This window comes from Mastomys coucha, unplaced genomic scaffold (assembly GCF_008632895.1).
Source record: "Mastomys coucha isolate ucsf_1 unplaced genomic scaffold, UCSF_Mcou_1 pScaffold13, whole genome shotgun sequence".
Lineage (NCBI taxonomy): Eukaryota > Metazoa > Chordata > Mammalia > Rodentia > Muridae > Mastomys > Mastomys coucha.
The window spans coordinates 55,031,068-55,052,967 of NW_022196895.1; the positions used below are offsets into that span (position 1 = coordinate 55,031,068).

The window sequence follows — 21,900 nt, forward strand, 5'->3', positions numbered from 1 at the left end:
TTCACTCCACATCCCAGGTTGTGCTTTTTGTTTCTTTTATCTTTTGTTCCAACTAGAGATTTATTTTAAAACCCTGGCCATTCCAAGATCCAAACATTCTAAATAATCCCACCATCTAAACAGGTTTCTAGAGATTCAGAAAGCTAAAACGATGAAAACCATGGGAGTAGACAGGGGCTGGCAGGAAGATACTGAATTTCTGTTGCTATAGTGTTTCTCTTACTGATTTCAGTTTGTGAGGTTTCAGGATTCTTGGAAGATATCCCATCTAACCCTCCCCACCTGCATGTGTAGAAGAAAACCTCATGATCATTTAATATAATATAAAAATTCTAGGTAGCAGTGGCCCCTCTTACTCTGGCAAGTGTCCTAGTGTCTGCTTCAGAAGCTTGCGAGCACAACTCCAATGTCATCTCTGTTGTGTGTGCTCTCATGTGTCTATGTCTAGATGGATATTACAAAACACTCTCCCATCTGCTCACCCAGAGTGCTCTTAAAGCAGACTTGTAATAAATGAACAATGTTCTGAGAAGTGCTTCTGTATTTGTCCAGAATGCCCTGCTGCCACATGATGCCTCTTCCTGTACTTTCTGCTGTCCGTGTCTTGTTTCTCTGCCTTCTTTCATATCGCACTACTGTCTTTAGGCTTCTCTGGCCTCTTTAGCTCTCTCCATTTCCTTTTGATCTTTAGCCCACTGACCGGGTCTTATGATGTGTCACACTTGTTAGCCCAACTCATGTTGTGTCTCATGACTTTTGTGTGTCACTCTAACCTTTTGGTTTTAGTGGTCGGGTGGTTCTCGTCTCTGCTAGCTTTGATGGTTCTATAATTAAGTGTGAGTTAATTTTTAGCCATGCTGTTTATGAAACCTCTATGTCATACATCATGTCTCTGCTGATTATGCCTTCTTAGTGATGTACTCCTATCAGCTATCATTACTGATACATATCCGTACATCACCACAGGCATCTCCAAATAGCTCATTCCTTTTTTATATATGACACTTTTTGTTTGTTTGTTTGTTTGTTTTTTGAGACAGGGTTTCTCTATGTAGCTCTGGTTTTCCTGGAACTCACTCTGTAGACCAGGCTGGCCTCGAACTCAGAAATCTGCCTGCCTCTGCCTCCCAAGTGCTGGGATTAAAGGCGTGTGCTAACACTGCCTGGCTATACTACACTTTTTAAAAAACTAAAGTTTATTCAGAAACTTTAGAGCCCCGTGAATAGTCAAAACTTAGCTACCTCTAGCTGCGTATTCAAATAAATGAATGACTTTTCTTTTTGCTTCTTTTTATGTCTCTGAATTATGTTCCAACATAACTAGCTACTTTCTGCATATAAAATTCTTATTCCTGTTCTAATGAAGACAAAGTGTTTCCTTTCAAATTGCTGTTGAATTTTAAAGATAATTTTAGATGTAATTTACCTCATTCATGATTTGAAAATGATTATATACATTCTTACTCCCTAATACCTCCATTGTTTGATTGCTGTGAGGAATAGTCAGTAGTCTCTATTGTCCCTCTGTAAAACCTTTTTTCCTGTAGTTTTTATATGCAGATCCTTGATCAGGGGCCTCATTCCCTTTCCTGGAGGAATAAGGAGCTGGCTCTTCATGCATATCCTCTTGCCAAGTGAGCACTTTTATAGTTATCTTTTTTTAAAATATGTCACTCTGGATAAGGTACTTTTAAACTTAAAATCATTCGGTGTCTTGAGAAAAAATAAAAGCACAATCTATTTCTGCTTACTTTCTCAAGAAAAATTACCCTGCTCCCAGTAAAGTCAAACTGACTTGTGGCATTCTGTACACTGGCATTTGGTTCACAACACCCTGATTTTTTTTTTTTTTTTTTATGTTGTATCTTAGTCTGGAATACTCTGATTTGGTCTGATTTGCAAAAGCCTATTTGCCCTATAGATTGACCACTTCTCAATCTTCTGTAACCATAGAAATATTTTATTATCAGAAATCAGTTAATATGTAAAGTGAAAAACTCACCAAATGTATTTAGGGCAAACCATATTGTCCTTTAAGTGTAGTACCTCTGAGAGCTTTAATTGCTAGGCATGCCATTAGCAATTGAGTCCCGTACCACTGAGCCATCTACACTCTGGCCCACTCCTTGTGAATCACTTACAAAGAATGGAATGTGCCAGTCTGGGTGTGTAAATCACCACCACACTACTGAGAACTGAAGTGTCTGTGAGGCAGGATTGTCCCGAGGACGTGGGGATGCTGTGAGTTTTCACGTGGGTTTGATCTGTCAGAGGGACTCTTATTCTAAGTGAGAGTATTGAAATAGGTTTATGTTCACTCATAACCTGCAGCTGCTAACTTTTGAACTGGGAATGTAAAACAAGCAGAACCATTTGAATTGCCTTTGGTGAGATGAAAGCATTCTGGCCGAGAGAAGCAGCTGCAAGATCCCCAGTTCTTAAGCTTCCCCGGGGCTGTCAAGTGCAGATGGATAGGTGGGACACTTGGAGATCTGCCTTTCTGGCAGAGAGTCAGTGCAGAGAATGAGATTCAGGGACGGAAAATGGAGCTCACATTTCGACCCTTGGGTGAAGGGAGGAGAACAGCAGCAGATTCACAACTGCTTTCTAGGTATCCTGCGACCTCAGGGTGGCCTTTGCTCTTTTCCTGGATGAAGAATCAAGATCAGCGATTTAAACTGAGATGCACGTTACCAGCATACAGTGTAGGGAAGTAACAGTACAGAGGCCGAGGTGCTGCAGAGGTCTGAAAGTCAGAGGAGAATTGTCCTGCGTTGAGTTTCAGTCCCAGAATTTGCTGTTTCCCCATTTGACATTTATCCAAGATACATTCTAAGGACAAAATAATTTGGATTTCTTGTGGAAACTGGCTCCCCCAAACAGAAAACACACACACACACACACACACACACACACACACACACACACACACACACACAAAGGAATTCAAGAAGATATGTTAGTAATTAATGCAAAGATTTTTTTGTTTACTTTAATGGTTGCTGTGACAATATTCCTGGCAAGAAGCAACTTGGAATTTATTTTGAAAAGAATTTTGTTTCGTCTGAGATATGGTCTGTCCAGATAGAAGGCATGGTGCAGACACCAAACGGCTGTTCACATGTTGTCTATACTTGGGAAGCACACAGAGGTGAGCGCTGGGCTCAGCCAAGCTTTCTGTTTTATTCCTCTGTTATTCAATTTCCAATCTATGGGTGAGTCCTTCCTCCTAACTTAGAACCTTTGAAACACCCACGTGGACACACCCAGAAGTGTGTCTCATAGATGATGAGATGGTGATTCAGAATAGCCATCCTAACAGGCATTTCAAGGATAAATGATATTTTTAAATATCAAGGAACCATAAGATGATGGCATATAGTAAGCAAGCTCATGTGAATGCTGGATTAGAGACCATCCATCCTTCTAAGCTTCAGCAGCTCAGAACCTAGCAGCCCTTTGTGCATATGCTACATCGCCATTAATAAGTAGAATATTGTTTCCACCTAATGTCACCCAAATCCTGTTTAGCTTATATATAATATGGTTTTAAAAATACGATATGTAGTATAAGTGGACACACACACACACACACACACACACACACACACATACACACACGAGTGAAACATTCTCAATAGTTATAGAGACATATTTTAAAACAATGTAGTAATCAAAGAATTTCCCAGGTTGTATGGATTTCAGAAGTAGTTACTTATTTCAAGCAAGTTTTTTTTTTGCTGTGAATAAATAAAAGAATTTAAAATATCAAGTTTTATTATAACCATAAAGGTGTTGGTAAAATGATTCAGACAACAGTTTTAATTTAAAATAAGTCTTTTAAGTGAGTTTGGCTATTCTGAATAATCTACTTGAATTGATTGCTTAACATACTCACTGTAGTCATGAGCAAAAGACCAAAACAGCATACTTCAGTAAAAAAAATATGATAAAGATATATTTTTGAATGGAGGTTTTAGGTATGGCAAGATGGGAAGAATCCATGTAGAATTTTCTTTGATCAAGTCTGTTTTTGTTGTTGTTGTTTGTTTCTTAGTCACTCGCTGTTCGTTTTCCATTCAAACAGAGCATTCTTCTAGAGAGTTCACATGGTCATTCCTCATGAAGAACTTCACCGTGCTGTGAATTAAATGTTAATTTATTTTTAGCTTTTCTTTTATTTCCAAGATTATAATATGTGACGAGGTTGACTTTTAATGGTCCATTTTGCATTGAAAAAAAGATTCTAGTGACATATTTCACAAAGTATTTAGGAATGTTTGATTTAAAACATATTAGTAACTATTTAAGTGCCAAATAAAAGGATCTATTTTATGGGAACTGGTCTTGGTGGCATTCTTAGAACCTATAGTTTAACTTACAGTTCTCTCTTAATATTGTTATCGTGTGAATTTGGCCAGATGCATAATGACATATTTCAATATTTTCCAAGCTTTTCACTTCCTTACAAACCCTCCTTCTTCCTGCCCTACTCAATAGTCTGTAAATCTCTGATGTATTTTACTATTTTGATGCTTTCTTCTCTTGCCTGTATCTGTCTAGTGATTAGACCCTTTGGAATCGTGGCATATACATATACATACATGTACACATACACATACATATATGGTATATATTTGCATACACATGCAAATTGGCTTTACTTTGTTTGCAATGTGCATCTCAGAGTCTCCCATGTGTATGTTATTTATTTACTTAGATTGATAACTTACATTCCTGATTTTTGAGACAAGAGCTTACTCATGTAGATCAGACTGACCTTGGATTTGTTATATGTATGAGGGTGACCTTGAACTCCAGGTCTCCTTGCTTCTCAAGAGCTTGAGTTATAGAGATGCAACAACATACCAGGCTCTAGAGCACGTTAGCAATTGATATGTCCCACTGCTAAGTTCTTTGTTTGCCCGTTTGACCAATGACAGATATGGTTTATAAGTTCAGATAATTATGCATAATCACCACTTGTTGACTTCTATATGAATAAAAAATTTCAACCAAAATAGCTTATAGAGATCAGAGAAAGCCCTGAGAGAGATTAAAGTCCTGAGTGAATGTGTGTGGTAACATGAACTGGCCATGTCAAAGACCCCAGAGCCTCAGACCCATGGAGGGATGGCAAAGCCTTCTTCCTGTGGTGAGTAAGATTGAGAGACAGCAAATCCTTTCTCAGGGGACTGAGTGTGAATGTTGGCAGCGTATGCAGAAAATGTCCATCATAGCTTCTCCCTTCTGGATATTTATGACTTAAAGACTGCTCCTCTACAGAGATTACACTTACCAAGATTAGCCAAACCTACCTCCTTGATCCAGCTGTACACCATAAGCCTTGGCTCTTGATTTATCTAACTATAATGACTCCACAATCTTATTCAGCTCAATTAAATAACCATGCCTCTGTGTTTAACTGTATAAAAAAAACTGTTGATCTTCCTTGGTGCTATGTGGCCTCAGAGCTTAGACTGCTAAATACTATCTATCTTTCTGTGTGTCTGTCTGTTCGTCTTTTCTTCTTTCCCTTGCCACCCCAGTTAGGTCTGTCCCCAGAGCCATTTTAGTTGCTAGATCCCATGGCAAGAATGTGTTTGTTTACCTTCTCAAGAAAATCAGCAAATTATTAGCAAATTATCTTTGATGTTTGTTGTGTCATTTTGCATTCCCATGGTAAATAAAAGGGTTTTTCCTGTGGTGTACTGGCGTTGGGCATAAGCTGTACTGATGTGACTTGTTCTTGTGGCAGTGCAATCTTTACTCCTTTGAGAAATTCGTTCTTCCTACTAATATACCTATTTTTAACTGATGTTGTCTTGTTCCATTAGTAGAGACTTCCAGTAGATGTTGAAAGGTAAGTCATCCTTGGCTTGTTCCAGATGTTCGTGTAAAAGTCTTGAGTTTCTCACCATTGAGCAAAATGGTTGGCATGTGATTTTTCTCTTTGAATTCTATTACTTTTGCTAAAATCAAAAGTCATTGGTTCACAAGGGAAAAAAAGGCTTCATTTTGGAATTTTTATTCGTATGTATCCTTGCACCTTGTTCAGATTTGCTTCCATGCTGTTCTCTTCTGCTACCACTCCTCATTTCTTGTCCTGTCCCTCCTTTCAAGTAGTGTCTGCACTCAAGTCACTTAACACTCTTACTCTCTCATGTTTCCTTCCTCTCTCCTTAGCTTTCTTCCTCCCCTGTGCCTCTCAGCTCATATGTCAAGTCATTGATATATGAGAGAAAATGTGGTGCATGTTTCCGGAGCCTTTTTTCTTATCTTGACTAATGTTATGATTCCTAGTCCCAATCGTTTCCTGCAGATATTATAACTTCACTCTTCTTTATTTAGATATTTACTATTTAAATACATTTAAAAATATAAATCAGTTTCGTCCTTCCTTTTCCTCCCTTCATGTCCTCTCTCAAATTGATAGCCTTTTTTTTGGTCAATTAGCATTGTTACCCACACACATTTATGAATATACATGTATGCACAATTATATAAAGACAGCCTGCTGAATCTGTTGTTGTTGCAGTGTGTATACAATATCAGAGCCAATCACTTTGCCCTGGACAAGCAACAAGGGGATTCATCCTTGGGTGAGGCTAATGGTCGATATCTTAGCTGTCATCAGTTACTAGTAGTTCTCTATACCTAGGAATGGGACCCTGTAAAACTGTCTTTTACCTGTGAGCACGTCTATTGATATTGCTAGATTTCTGGTCTTTTTCAGGCAGCTGTTTTTAGGAAAGACTGGTTCACAGGAGACTTTCAAGATTCTGGTCCTTACAATCTTTCTGCTGTAGCCACACTTATCTGTGATTATAAGGATAAAACTGAGAATGCACTAAGGAGTTATGTTGGTCTACCAAAGTGGTGGTGTTCTTCTTTATGGCTGAATGGAATCAGATCCTATAGATAGATCCCATTTTCCTTATACATTTACTTACTAATGGTCATCTAGACTAGTCTACTTCTTATTTATTGTGAGTAGATTTTCAATAAGCAGGATATGCAAGTATCTGTAGTGTATATGCAAGTATCTGGGTATATACCGAGTAGTGATATAATTTGGACATCCAGTAATGTACAATTTACACTTTTAAGAAGCCTTGTTATATTCTCATATTACATGCAGCAGCATGCCTTCCACACCTGTGAAGGTTTCTCTTTCCATTTGCTTACTTGCACTTATTTATTTTCTTCATAATAGTTCTTTGACTTGCATGTTATGGATTCTCAAGAAATCTGTCTTCCTTGATGGCTCAGGATGTTGAACACTTTGAAACATTTAGTGAAATTTATATTTCTTCCTTTGGGAACTGTTGGTTCAATTCATTAGCCCGTTTACTGATCAGATTAGTATTGTAAAAATGTATTCCATGTTAAGAAGCTTGCTTCTGTTGCTATTTAATTGAAAGCTCTTTATCATAAACAAGTGTTGGATTTTTGTCTATTGTTTATTCTCCATATATCAGTACGGTTCTGTAGGTTTTGTTTTTCATCTGGTTTTCCTACTTGCCTATCTAGGAAAACCCCACTTGGTTGTAGTTTATGATCCTTTTAGCACATTTTGGTCTCTGTTTGCCAGCAGTTTGCCAAGCTCATTAGTATCTCTGTTCATAAGAGGTAATGATCTATAGTTGGCTTAACTTCAAGTAGGATTTAAATATCACATATATTCTTACTCTACTGATGAATGTCACATTGTTGTTAGGTCCTTTATTCTGGATGATATATTCAGATGATAGAATTTCACTCTTTAATGGCATCCCCACATGGTCTCACTGTACTTAATGGTTTTTCTTCTGATATAAGAGCAACCCACCAATTAATCATCTAAAACTATTGTCTTAGGGTTTTTTTTTATAAACCCTAAGTGTTTACAAGTATAGGAAATGTAATGAAGACATCTTTGTTTTCTATGTGTTCACTGTACTTTTGAACAAATTCCTGAAATAATTTTATTCTTTTGGTGAAAATTGAATGATGTCTTTATTTATTTATAATTATTATATATAATTTGATCAAAATTTTCAAATTTGGTTGTTTTCTTTTGGACAGTTCTAATCTATATTTAAATTCAAGTGTCATGAGCAAGTACTATATTTAATACAGGTCTGTGGTGGTTTGAATAAGTTTGCTCCCCCTCGAAGACTCATGTGTTTGAATGCTTGGCCCACAGATAGTGGCACTATTAGGAAGTGTGGCCTTGTTGGAAGAAGTGTGTCACTATACGGGTTGGCTTTGAGGTCTCCTGTGCTCCAGCTCTACCCACTTTGGAATCAGAGTCTCTTCCTAGCTGCCTGTAGAAGACAAACCCCTTCTGTGGCCTGGAGATCAAAATATAGAATTCTTGGCTGCTTCAGCACCAAGTCTGCTTGCCTGCTGCCATGCTTCCTACCATGATGATAATGGACTGAAATTCTGAAACTATAAACCAGTACCAACTAAATGTTTTTCTTTGTTAGAGTTGCCTTGGTCATGGATTCTCTTCACTGTAATGAAACCCTAACTAAGAAGTTCCTTTCATTCTATTTAATCAATGTATGTTAGTATACCATCAAATTTGAATGAAATGAAAAAGAATGAAGCCATCCATTTCTATCTCTGCATTAACTTAAATACATTATTAACTCAGTGTTCACAGCAAGTCACAGAAACACCAATAGAATTAGAGTTGATCCAAGCATGCACATGTTTAATTTAAATTTCTGTTTAAAATATAATTACATTATTTCCCCTACTCTCTCTTATTATTCCTATGCCCACCACACCCCTACTTCCTCCCAAATTCACTGGGCTCATTTTCTCTTTAAGCATTGTCATACAACATTTGCTGGTCTCACATTTCTATAGGAAGATGTGCATGTGGGGCCCTGTGAGGTTTTACCCATCTCTAGTCAAATGTCTACTTATGTTAGAATTGTTCAGACCTTATTTAGGCTGCCATGTTGTTGAGATCATGGTGTAGCTTCCCATCACAGCAGAATTCCAGGTCCCGTGGTCTGTCCCTACTTTTGTGATATTCTCTGAGTTTTAGGTGTAGGCATTGTGCTGTAGTTGTATTAACTGGGGCTAGGCACCCTACAATCCAGTGGTCTCTGCATTTTAACCAGCTGTGGCTGCCTATAATAGTCTCAGTCTGTTGCAAAAAAGAAGGTTCTTTGGTGGTGGAGGGGTGAAGGCTATACTTGTGTGTGGGTATAAGGATAAGTACTTATAATGCAGTTACAAATTATACTGGTTTAGAAAAGTAGTGTGTGTTGTGTGGATTTACACATGTTTTTGGTTAGGAAAAGGTAATGATAATACAATTAGTTCAAAAGAATAAATAACATTTTAAAGCTCTCAGTTCTGGAAATTTATTATTATTATTATTATTGATTATCATTATTGAGTATTATTGGGGTGCTCTCACTAGAGTAATTTTCTGAAGACTTAGACTAGGAGAATTAAAAAAGCCTATATTCTTGTAATTTACATTTGACATCTTAATCCACTAACAAAACTTCAAATACTGCCAAAGATAAGGAATCAGAGTTTTTGAAACTTGTGCCATTTTCCTTAATGAAATTAATGGGAAATTATTGTTATTATTTACACCCAAGTTGTTCTAAGCCCTTATTCTGCATTATTGTAAATACATAATCATTGCAGTAGGTGAAATTATGTTGACTGCACATGAATGTGGTGGCCTGGTTGGCTTTCTTGTGTGTCCACATGCTGTTGCTTGGAAGAATTATAAGACTCTACGTTGCATGCCATGGGGGTTCAGGGTAAACATTATGAAGCTCACATGGGTAAGCTTTTATTATTATTACTATTATGTTATTATACTATGATGATGATGATGATGATAAATGAGTCTCAAAATATCATTACAGTGTTTGTTTTTCTTTTTGGTTATTTCCCATTTTAAGAAACTGATTTTAAAAATTCTCCCTTACACAAACAGACACACACACACACACACACACACACACACACACACACGCACATACACTCTCACGTGGAATAAATACATAAATAAATAATAAATGGCTCATAAAACATTATCCCTTGGAGGTTTTACAGTGCACTATTGTCATTGAGAAGTCTTTTACTGTTAAACCTAAATAGCCAATGTAGACAAATAGTTCTGAGACCTTCTTTCATGACTGAGTAAGATTGGGGTGGCAGTTGTTAGAGGTAATTCTCATTGGACTCCTGTGCTTTCTGGGCAGACTTGGTGACCTTGGTAGTTCTAGCAGCCTTCTTGTCCACAGCTTAGATGACTTATATAGCAATGATCTTCCTCATGTCACATACAGAAAACCAACACAGTGGAGGAGAATCAGAGAAGCTATAGACACATGTGGACTTGCCTGGAACCATAACAACAATGCCTGCATCACCAAATTTCAGGAATTAGAGCCATCTTCTCAGCTTTTTACCAGAATGATAATCAATTTGTGTGTGTGTGTGTGTATGTGTGGTGTGTGTGTGTATGTGTGTGTGTGTGTGGTGTGGTGTGTGTGTGTGGTGTGGTGTGTGTGGTGTGTGTGTGTGTGTGTGTGTGTGGTGTGTGTATGTGTGTGGTATGTGTGTGTGTGTGTGTGGTGTGGTGTGTGTGTGTGGTGTGTGTGTGTGTATGTGTGTGTGTAGTGTGGTATGTGCATGTGTGTGTGTGGTATGTGTATATGTGTGTGTGTGTGTGTGTGTGTGTGTGTGTGTGTGATTTGTTTTGTTTTGTTCTGAGACAGAATTTCACTGTATAGCTCTGGCTGTCCTGGAACTCACTATGTAGACCAGGCTGGGCATGGACTCACAGATTATCTGCCTGCCTCTGTCTCCCAAGTGTTGGGATTAAAAATATGTGTCATTGTGCTCAGCAATCAATCTTATTTTTAAAGCTCAGCAGTCTTTCGAGTTAAGTGAGCTAAGTGACAACCAGTATAGGGGCATAGCCATCACTAATTTTGCCTGAATGATGTAGAATTATTTTGAGGAAAAGCTACCTGCTATCATTGATGTGTCATTTTTGCTGTTCCCAGCAATGTTATCATGTCTAACATTTTGGCAGGCATGTTCTTTATGTTGAAACTCTATGTCCCTGGAAGAATTTTACTCAAAACCTCATGTCAGATTTCAGCAAATCTACCTCAGTTGTGATATTGGCTGGGGTAAGGGTAACCTCCATTATCTGCCTTGAAATAACTAGACTCTACTTGGTTCACATCGACAATACCATTATCATCAATTTTATAGACATATTGGAGAAGCAGTTGCAAAGGCTTTTGTCAGTTGGATGAGTCGGTGGCAGGATACAATCCAAAGCTCTCAGCAGTATGGTCCCACTGGCATCCTCATCTTTTGAATCAAGGCGTATTGGCACTTGTCTTCAGAATGTTGTCAACATTCCAACCAGAAATTGACACAAATGCTACTATGTCAGGATTGTTCCCAGTGTTCTTGATTAAGTGTTTATTTCCTTAACAATTTCCTCCTATCTTTTTTGCCTGTAGGTAGCTTGGTGGAATCTGTTTTGTTGACACCAATATTTAGCTGTTTCATATTCAACCTGTACGCCAGAATGCCATGCTTACAGGGCTGCCCACTTCTAGAGATAGCAGCTTCAAATCTGCCAGCACCAGCAGCAACATTCAGGGTCACAAGTCAGACAGAAGTGCAACTGTAATGATGTTTTTGATAAAATCTGTGTTCTGGAACATCTACGATAGTCATACATTTGCTGGTCTCAAATTTCTACGGTGAATGTATATGTGATAACCACACTCATGCTTGAATTTAAATTTGTCCAAGACACAGGCATACCTGAAGAAACCTTTCTCCATTTCAGCAGACTCCTTTTTAAACTTTCTATTGTCTGTTTGCAGATCAGACGGCCAGTGGTAGTACACTTGCCCAAATCTACATGTCCAGTGATAATGTTGATGTCTTTTCCTTTCCCATTTTGACTCAGAGGTAGCAATTGTTTTCACAACACCTGTAGAAGACTTTATTGGGAAACATCTATAGAGCCGAGGATCAGCAGGAGAAAAGCATGTGTGAACACATACCTTTGATCTTGCCATGATATTTCATGAAAACTTGTCATTGCCACCGTGTACAATGGGCAAGCAGGAGCAGATGACCAAAGTTTAGCCTGGGATTAGTTGTTGGCTGTGTAAATGTCTTGTTTGGAAGTGTCAACTACTTAGCGTTTATGGACCTTATAACCCAAGTGATGTTAGAGTTCCCTCTGTCGGTGAGAAGAACCCTGAGAAGCTGAACTTGAATGGCCCCTACTCCCAGAATACCAAGAAATCCTACCATGTAGCCTTCTCTCCCAAAAAGAGAATGCTGCCATTTGCCCTTGGAGAGACCTGTGGCCACTTCAGGCAAATTAAACTCTAATGAGACATGAAATCTAGACAAACATAAATATGTTTCAATAGTTGGAGTATGGGACACTCATTGCCTTTGTTAAATCATATAGTCACTTTCCACGCAGCTGTTGCTATGTTCGCAATGGCTCTGTCAATGTTTTCAATTCTTTGGTTTTTAAAGCCTTCTATAGTCAGTGCCAAACCTTGGGGTTGGTTTGTTTTGAACATGGATGTTATCAGGACTTCTCAGATGACACTCACAGTCAAAATTTTCAGTCTGTGCCATCTCCACAGCTCCCTAGTAGACAAGTCCATTGTTAGAAACTTTGTGTGGGGCATGGGGTTTTGAATGTTGTGTATGTGATTGCTAATTAGATTGTGTAGGCTGTGTGGGATATCAATGGCACTTCAGCTTCTTGTTATCAAAGCCATAATGCGATTCATGTGGGAGCAACATTATTCAAGTAATGAGTTTTTTTGTGAGATTCAATGCTGTGTTTTAATAGGCTTTGTTGAATTTAGAAAGAATAATTTATCCTCTGTGTATCTTGTTGACAGACAGGAGGCTTTCAAAGGAATGATAGTTTTAGTTTTTCATGTGTTTTGTTATGGCCAGAGTGAATATTCAGCCTTGATTCCAATAAATTATATAGCCAGATGGTAAATTAACCTGGTTGAGTGGCCCTCGGTTTTGCATAGATTACCTTTCCTGAGTTTCAGGCCCTCCTAGACACAGCTGTAGATAGGGAGGACTTACTGCTCCTGACTTTGACCAGGGCTCTTTTCTCAGGAAGCAAGGCTGGGTTTGGTAAAAAAGATGCATTTAAATAGTATTTAATTTAAACAAGAGGAAAGTACAACAGAATGGCGAAGCTACTGGATGAAAGCAGCGTGCTTTTACAGTTCTTCCCTAGATGATTGATTTAAAGCTTAGAGTCTAATTTTATCTGAATTCTCATTAATGAGTAAAATTTATGTGCAAAGTTTACTATTGGTCTTCAGTACTTCTGAAGCCTACAAAATTTTTAGAACATAATCACCTTTTGAGATAGTATTAGTCAATTTTTAATCTTATCACTTAGTATTGACCCAGATACTCCATATTAGATATTAACTTATTTAAAGAGTGTCTTGATGGAGTAACTATTTTTATTTTTCTAAAGGTACTTATTTGAAACCTCTGTCTGGAATATACCCTGGAACATCCAAAATCATTCATAAATTGGATCTTTTTCAGAATTTATGTGACTTTTAAACTGGCTTTGATATATTATCACTAGAGTTTGTAAAGTTTATTCAAATTATAATTACTGAGCTATTAAAATGCCAGGGAGATATTTTCTCTTCTGTGCTCTGGGAGCTTCTAGACTTAACCACACTTAAACTGAAGGTACTGATTTCCTTAGCCACACAACTTGAAGCTCACTATTGAGTGGCAAGCGATGAATAAGGCCACATCTTCCATCAAATACACTTGTTCTTATAATATTTGATATTTTTCCATATCTGAATTTCAGCAATATGGTTTTATTTACTTTGGCATGCTTAAATCTTTTGTAGTAAAAATGTCTATTGGAACGTCTTCATTCATAATGACTAAATAATTTTAAAAGTCAATCTTATAGAATGTCAACTTACTTGGCTATTGCCCTATCTGTACTGTTTTTATTCATTAAAACATCTGTTTGAATAGAGAGAGAAAATGAGGAGAAATGGGAGATTTGTTTAGCATAGGAAGGAGGAATGAGAACTCTAGGTTCATGTCCCTCTGATACTCAGGGAGAGCAGGCGCTTTAGAATGCCTACATTACAGAGATCAAGTTGAGCATTAATTAGACACAAGACCAGAATGTTCTATTACACCTAGAATCCCAGCTCCTCATGTTTAATGAGTGTATCTATTTAAGGCTTCTGAGATACAGGTTAAGAGGGGGTTGCTTATGGAGATAGGATGATCCCTAAAGAGGGCAAGTGATGCTGGTGAGGATCCAAGGATGGCAGTGTCTTCCATAGGAGTGCTTTAATCATCCAGCCAAGTGTGAGGCGAAGCATTCGAAGAGGATGGTGGTTTTTTTGGGGGGTGGGGGTGGGGGTGGAGGTTGAAAGCAACTCTGAAAGCTAGACATATAGAGGCTTTTTGTGATCCTGGTTTGCTATGATGCTTCCAGAATCTAAGGACATTTGGCACTTTGCCTGTTCCTGCGTTTGTAGGCATGCTGTGCAGGTGTGGAGCTGAGAGAGTGTTCAGTGAGTGTGTAGCATGCTGCCTGTTTCCAGACATTCTGGAGATCACCAGCTGCATGATGATTATCCGCCTGCTGTTTCCCCTCACTAAACTTAGGTCCCATAACAAGCTAGGCTCTCTACCATCCCAGGCTTTCTGCAGCCATCAACATTCCTACCCATAGCTGCACCTCTTGAAGCAGGAATATTTTTATCCTGATGGTGGTAGCAACTAATGAAAGACAAGTGAGTTAGCTGAATGAATCACCTGAGAAACTTTACTACCATTTTCTCCAATAAGACTCTTTGACAGGCTTTCATAACTTTTTTTTTTGTTTGTATTTTGTTTATATTCCTTCTCCATGGAAAGATTTTACATTTGTTTGTTGTTTGTTTGTTTGTTTCTTTTAGATGAGTTAAACATTAGTCGACTCAGATGAAAATGCTTCAGAAAGCCAATGAGCTGTCATTTGTTGTAGAATACAGAACTTTGTACAACATAGCACTAGAACACATTTAAATAAAGTATGCTGGGCTGGGGAGATGGCTCAGTGGATAAAGCACTTGTCACAGAATTTCGGTCAACCCAAGTTTGAATCCCCAGACTGCATGTGAAGCCCTGATTCTGATGCCTGTAATCTCAGCAGAGATGGGAGAGTCCTCAGAAGCTCTAGTTCAGCTAAGGTGGGATATGTAGGGCTGAAAAAGTGACCAGCCTCAAACAAGGTGGAAGATGAGAGCAAATACCTAATTCTGCCCCCGACCTCATCTGTATGAGACCCATGGCACACACATAAGCACACATATAGGAATATAACAAATACATCATAGTACACATATAAAGATAAAAAGAAGTCTCAAGGGAAAGTGTCTTGAAGATGTTCAGCAATGGTATCAACTGAATTTAACCCCAGAACTGCAGAAAAGAACAGCGGTGCTGTTTCTGTTTGGTTTAGGAGATCTCTGGGAGAGAAGAAACTGGAGTCAAACCCTCTTGAAACTCCTTGAGCACAGAGGCTTATCTTGGGAGCAAGAGGCTGAAGGACACACACTTGCTTTGTAATGGGTGCTGTTTCCTGCTTAAGTGGCCAGGACTCCCAAATGCATGCCCATGGCTAGGTAGTCATAAGGGGGAATTTCTGTCCCTGAGGTGTACCTTTAAGTCTTTTTGTTCTTCCAACTGACATCATTCCAGCTCAATTATTTTGTTTTTTGCCTAAAGGGAGATTATGACTTCATAGTCTTATGTGCCAAAACAAAATTTTATTCATATATGGGAAGTATAGTATGCTCTTATTTACCAAAGTAATACCTGTGTCTCTTGGTATTTCATATCTTGCTATATTAACAAGCAAACTGAACTGTTATTATTTATGTCAAAAACATCCCTACATTTCCAACCATTTAACAGTCTTAATAGTGACTGTTAAAAAGGAACTTCTAGCCCCCAGCCTGTACTGCTCTTACTTCATGTCTTTAAAGATTTTGTTGTTTTGAAGAATTTTGTAAGGATATGGGTCAAACATTTTTCTTGGACTCTAATCTTCATCAAATGGCGTGGTACCATAACTGTCCAGCCTTCTTGATTTCTTATATCCCCAGCTTTATGCATCATGTAGAAGAGTTTTTAATGTATTATAATTACATTTAAATTATTATTTTATATCTACTGAAAATGGTCTTAAAATTGCTACTATCATGCAAATTCTGTCAAACATTAACATACATTCCAAAACAACCCACTTAGCCACCTCTTCTCACACACTCTGCTCTGCCCCTTTAACCGAGATACCTGAAGGATTATCCTCTGCCTCTTCTTACTCATCTCTCCTTGCTGGTCATCTGACTGACCTTATCTTTCTACCATTTTCCTCCCATCACCTCTCTGCCTGTCTCCCCACTTGTCATTCCCCATCTTTAGTTCAAGTTTTTATTACCCCCTCCTTAGATCACTGCATTTTTCAATTAGGATCTGTCTCTCAGATCCTTATACAAATTTACTCTGGAGAATAACCAGTGATTTGATGTCTTTGGTAAAGTGCCTCTTGGATACTTTACATAAAACATCATGGAATTATTAACTTGTCAAGAGGTTTTGTAAGTTTTCTTTATTAAGTATTGCTCCACCATTTGCATAATGCCTAGAGTGTTTGCAGTTCTGATGTCACTAGCCCTAGCAGACACACTGTTACTATCCTCAAAACTCTGTGGGTTAACAGTTATACCATTTGGTTAAAAAAAAAATAGACATTTTTAGATCTGTATTAAGATCACATGAGGGATTAGGATTGACTTACTTTACATTATGATTGTTTCCACTTAAAGTAACTGGCAGTCAACTCAAATTAGCAGTCTGCCAAAGAACATTAGAACATTCTGTTTCTGTGAATTATTTACATTAGCAGTGTGTCATGTATACTTTTCCTATATTGTTATTTTACAGAAATCCTTATTAAAACACAAAGTTGGTACACCCACTTCTCAGAATATTATTGTTAGTGACTTGTTCATGCACCTCCTTCTGATTGAAATTTCAACTTTATTTTGTTTGGCGAAGTCCTTCTGTATCCACATGTTATGCTACATGCTGATTTTCTGGACATTTCCATTTGGGACTGTGTCTATCTGAACCAACTCAGCTACATATTTAAAATGTAATGGTCTGCGAAGATGGCTCCTTGGGTAAATTATTGACATGCACACGCGAGTCCGTAGAATCCACATAGTATCAGGACAAGCAGCAACACTAGCTACAATCTACCTTTCCCACAGGGAGATGGTAGGCAAACACAAGAGAATCCCTGGAAGACTGTGGGTTAGGGAGCCTGTGTTATAGCAGAAAAACAACAAAACAGATCTTGTCTTAAATCCGTTTAAGACACCTATTGTTGATCTCTGACTTCCACACATAGGTGCTCTGGCATGTGTACTCCTATACACACATGCACACACACACACACATGCATACACACACATGTGCACACACACGCATACACACACATGCATACACACACAGACACATGCACACACACACATACATGCACACAGACACATGCACACACAGATACATGCACACACACACAGACACATGCACACATGCGCACACACACACGCATACACACATGCATACACACACAGACACATGCACACACACACATGCACATACATGCACGCGCACACACACACACATGCACACACAGACACAGACACATGCACACACACAGACACACAGACACACACAGACACACACACACACATGCACACGCACACATACACAGACACATGCACACACAGACACATGCACACATGCACACACACACACACAGAGACACAGACACAGACACATGCACACACACACACACATGCACATGCATGCACGCGCACACACACACTAGAATTCACAGTTCTTATGAGGATGGGCAGAGTCTTGGATTCTTTATCTTCATTTGCCAAAGCTCGTAATCATGAAATTACACATAAGCAGTGGCTCACCTGTCCAATGAAGCACTTCTGTTATTGTTGGGAAGCCTGCTACTACATCACAGCCCTCTACTCTGTCTGGTAAGATGCTCCAAATCTTGCTCATAATTTTATTTTTATACCTTTATCCACCCCACTTCATCTTATAGTATTTCTAGTCATTTGCATGATTTTCTTGTCAAGTCTGCTATAGATACTCAAGAGACAGAGCCATATTTAAACAGTGATATTTCTTTAGTATTTGTATATTATTCTTCAGTATTTCATTGTCTTAATTGCCATTCTATGACTATGAAGCGATACCATTGCCAAGAAAAATTATAAGAGAAGATATTCAATTAGGGACTTTTTTTTTTTTTTGAGTTTCAAAGGATGAGTCCATGACCATCATGGTAGGCAGCCTGACAGCAGGCTGGCATTCATGGTGAGCAGTGGCTGAGAATATACATCTCAACTGAAAGTTGAAGGCATGGGAATGGCTTTTGAAACCTCAAAGCCCATCTCTGGTGGCATACCACCACACCTCCTAATCCTTCCCCAAATATTTCCAGCAACTGGGACCTAGGATTCAAATATATGAGCCTGTGGGGGTCATTCTCATTCAAATCACCACAAAGGAATGGCCGAAGGCTGTGCGTTAGTCTGGTAAATGAATGCTGGTATGCATTTCAGGTGAGTCCATGTTTATACAGTGTTACAACACTATTATCTCTGTAATAGTGTTTTACAGACTATTTTTAATTTTCATTTTTTTTTTTAATATTTAGGGTAAAAGGCTTAGTAGTCAGAATCTCATTCTGAGTCATTAGTAAGCAGAAAATAGCATCGTCTTTGTTAAAATGAGGGTCATGGCTAATGTTGGCTCTTAGGGCTACACCTGCCTTGTTTGCTGTCTTTCTACAACCATAGTTAGTGCACCCCTGAGTACCCAGCTAGCAATATTGGAGGTCTTTTAAACCTGCTAATATTTTCATTTATACTTGAATCAGTGTTTTAAGTACATCGATGCAATTTGATCTTTTCTTCGGTAAATGTGGGGAGAAAACAGACACACACACATGAATTGCTTTTCCTGTCAGTTTCCATGGTAATGGAGCTTTTGATTTGTTTAGCCAGGAAGAAGGAACATGAGCAGAGTCTGGTTTGTTTCCTTAACACAAGAAAAATACACCACACACACACACACACACACACACACACACACACACACACGTATACACACATGCAAACATATACCCACAGTACACACACATGCAAGCATACACCCACAGTACACCCACATGCAAGCACAAAGGAAACATGAGCACACATGAGGTCTTATTTTGTCAACTTAACCAAATCTTGACTAAACCTTAATGCTTCCTTTTGCGCCAGCTACTCTGCCCTACCCCTTCTGTTTCTTTCATCAGAAACAGACTCTGTAACCTCATCCATAGGAGAAACCCTCCCAGATTGAGAAAAGGAAAAATGTGTTATGATTTAAAGACTCGGTGCTTCCTTCAGGGTTGTCCAGACTTTTCTAATAATTGGGAGTTTAGTTAAGATCAGAAGTAAGTTAATTTTCATTTCTGTGTTTACATTATTGTCTAGCCTAGATATATAATTGTGTACCATCCATGGAAAAGGTTTAGATTAAAGCACGCCCCTTTTATTGCAGCACCAACCCACAACCAAGAGTAAACAATTGTCAATATTGTTTCTTATTTGAAACAATATTGTGTCATTTATTAAGAAAACAGATGAAATCTGTCATCTGAAAGGGGGACTTTTCTTTTCAAAATATCCCTCAGTGAGTGGCAGCTGGTTGCATTTGGTTACATGATTTACAGTACAATACAAGAAAGAGTTCTGTGATTACGAGAGTCGTGAACACTTCTTCCCACTCATACCAGCTTCTTGTCTTTAGCCATCTGAGTTTCCCATTTAAGTGTGTGTGTGTGTGTGTGTGTGTGTGTGTGTGTGTTTGTAGTTATGTGCATATGAATGACAGTGCCCATGGAAATCAGAGGTGTCAAATCTCCTTGAACTGGAGTTTTAGGTGATTGTGAAACTCCCAGCATGGTGCTGGGAACTGAAGAACAGCCTATACTCATATCAAATCACCCATCTTTCTCGTCTACCTTTGTGGGCCACATCTCTCTCCAGTATATCTCTATAGTCAAGCATAACATCTTAAGAAGTATAATGAGTACATGTTATGATGAGAAATTCTCTTAGATTCCATAACTAAAGCTTATTTTGCTTACTGTTACACTAACCCTAAAGATGGGCCCAGAGAGCAAGGGGCCAGTGGCAAGGCTGCTTATAATTGATCCAGCATATTGAAATGTGAGTCTCTGAGAGCAAAACCAGTTCCTTCCTTTTTACTCTCGGCCAATGGCATTTGACATTCCCCTCCTTTGTCTTTTAACTCTGTTCAGCCAACTCTCACTTATCAGTTGCTTTGAAAAGTACATCTTACTAGACAGCAAAGTGATAATCTTAATGAATGATATCCTCCGTGTTCAATTTGATCATCTCAACTTCGGACATGGTCATGTGTTCAAAGAAGCCTTCTATGGAATCACATCATTTAAACCTTGTTTTCTTAGCTTCTATGACATCTAGATACATTTAAAATTAGTGATAAATTACACTCAGTAATACAGCGAGAATAAATAGTGAGTGTTCATTTTATATTTTGCTTTTGCATTTTCCATTTTATAGAAGGATTCTGTGAAAATGCCAGTGCAATTTAATTTACTTGAAAGTTAAGTATAAAACTATGCTTTACATTTGGTAAGGGGCAATACTGAATTAAAATGAGGATAAACTTGAGAGTGTCTCTTTTACTGTCATTGCATATCTTTTAGAAGAGAACTCCTAAAATTATTTAAAAATATATAACAGTGTTTAAATTATTTAAAAGTGTCCAGGTAAGAAGGGTGTTATTATTGTATTATATGTTATATTCTTTCTTTTAAAATGAGACACTCTCTACTCAAGAATATTTAAAGTTTGCTTTTCAATTTTTCTTTTCTACATGCCTTACAGAAAACAGAACAGTTTCAGATATAGCGGTGTTTATCAACCAATTTATAGAGAGTCTAATAAATAGTAAGTGTGTGTGTATGTTTGTGTGCTTGTGTATGTGTATGGGTGTTTGCAAGGCAGCAGGAATCATGTATGTATTTTGACTGTTGATTGTGGTGATATTGCATTTTTTCTGGAGATTTATTTTTCAATATACTTCACCATTAATCTATTGTCAAGGTATAAATACCATGCAATAGTACTGTAAAAATAGGATAGGAAATCAGTTTTGAGTGAACAAAGAATGTTTATGATAATTTCATTCCTATTTAAAAGCAATGTGATTACCCTTTAGAGAAGAGGAGACCAACCGATGTTGAGTGTTGGGTAATCATTGTGCCTTAAGCTCTCCAACTCACACGATTGGTAAAACGTGTGTAGACAATGAGCTGAGGTTGCTGAAATCTAAGGTCATCATCATGATGTGTCTTAGAGAGTCAGAGAGCAGCGATAGAGAAATTAACACTGGAGCCTGACTTGTGACACTCCACACCTCACCCCTTCTTTACACAGTGTACTACTAAAGTGTACAGAGACAAACGTGACTCAAGGCAGGGATGCATCTGTACAGGAGGAACCATGTTTTCTTTCCTCGGCACTGGGACAGCAAATACTATTTTCTTTTGAAAATAGTTCTCTAAAAGGAAATATATTTCTTCCTTCCTTCCTCCCTTCCTCCCTTCATTCTTCCTTCCTTCCTTCCTTGCTCCCTCCCTCCCTTCCTTTCTTTCTTCTCCTCCTCTTCTTCTTT

General features: G+C 38.2%; 1 protein-coding gene and 1 pseudogene across 1 annotated transcript in view; one reads left to right on the forward strand and one right to left on the reverse strand.

Annotated features, from left to right (window-relative positions):
* Chsy3 (chondroitin sulfate synthase 3) overlaps positions 1-21,900 on the forward strand; it is a 239,981-nt gene that overhangs the window by 59,192 nt on the left and 158,889 nt on the right. The window lies entirely within an intron of this gene.
* The window catches only part of LOC116087770, a 70,014-nt pseudogene continuing 58,302 nt past the window's right edge, over positions 10,189-21,900 (reverse strand).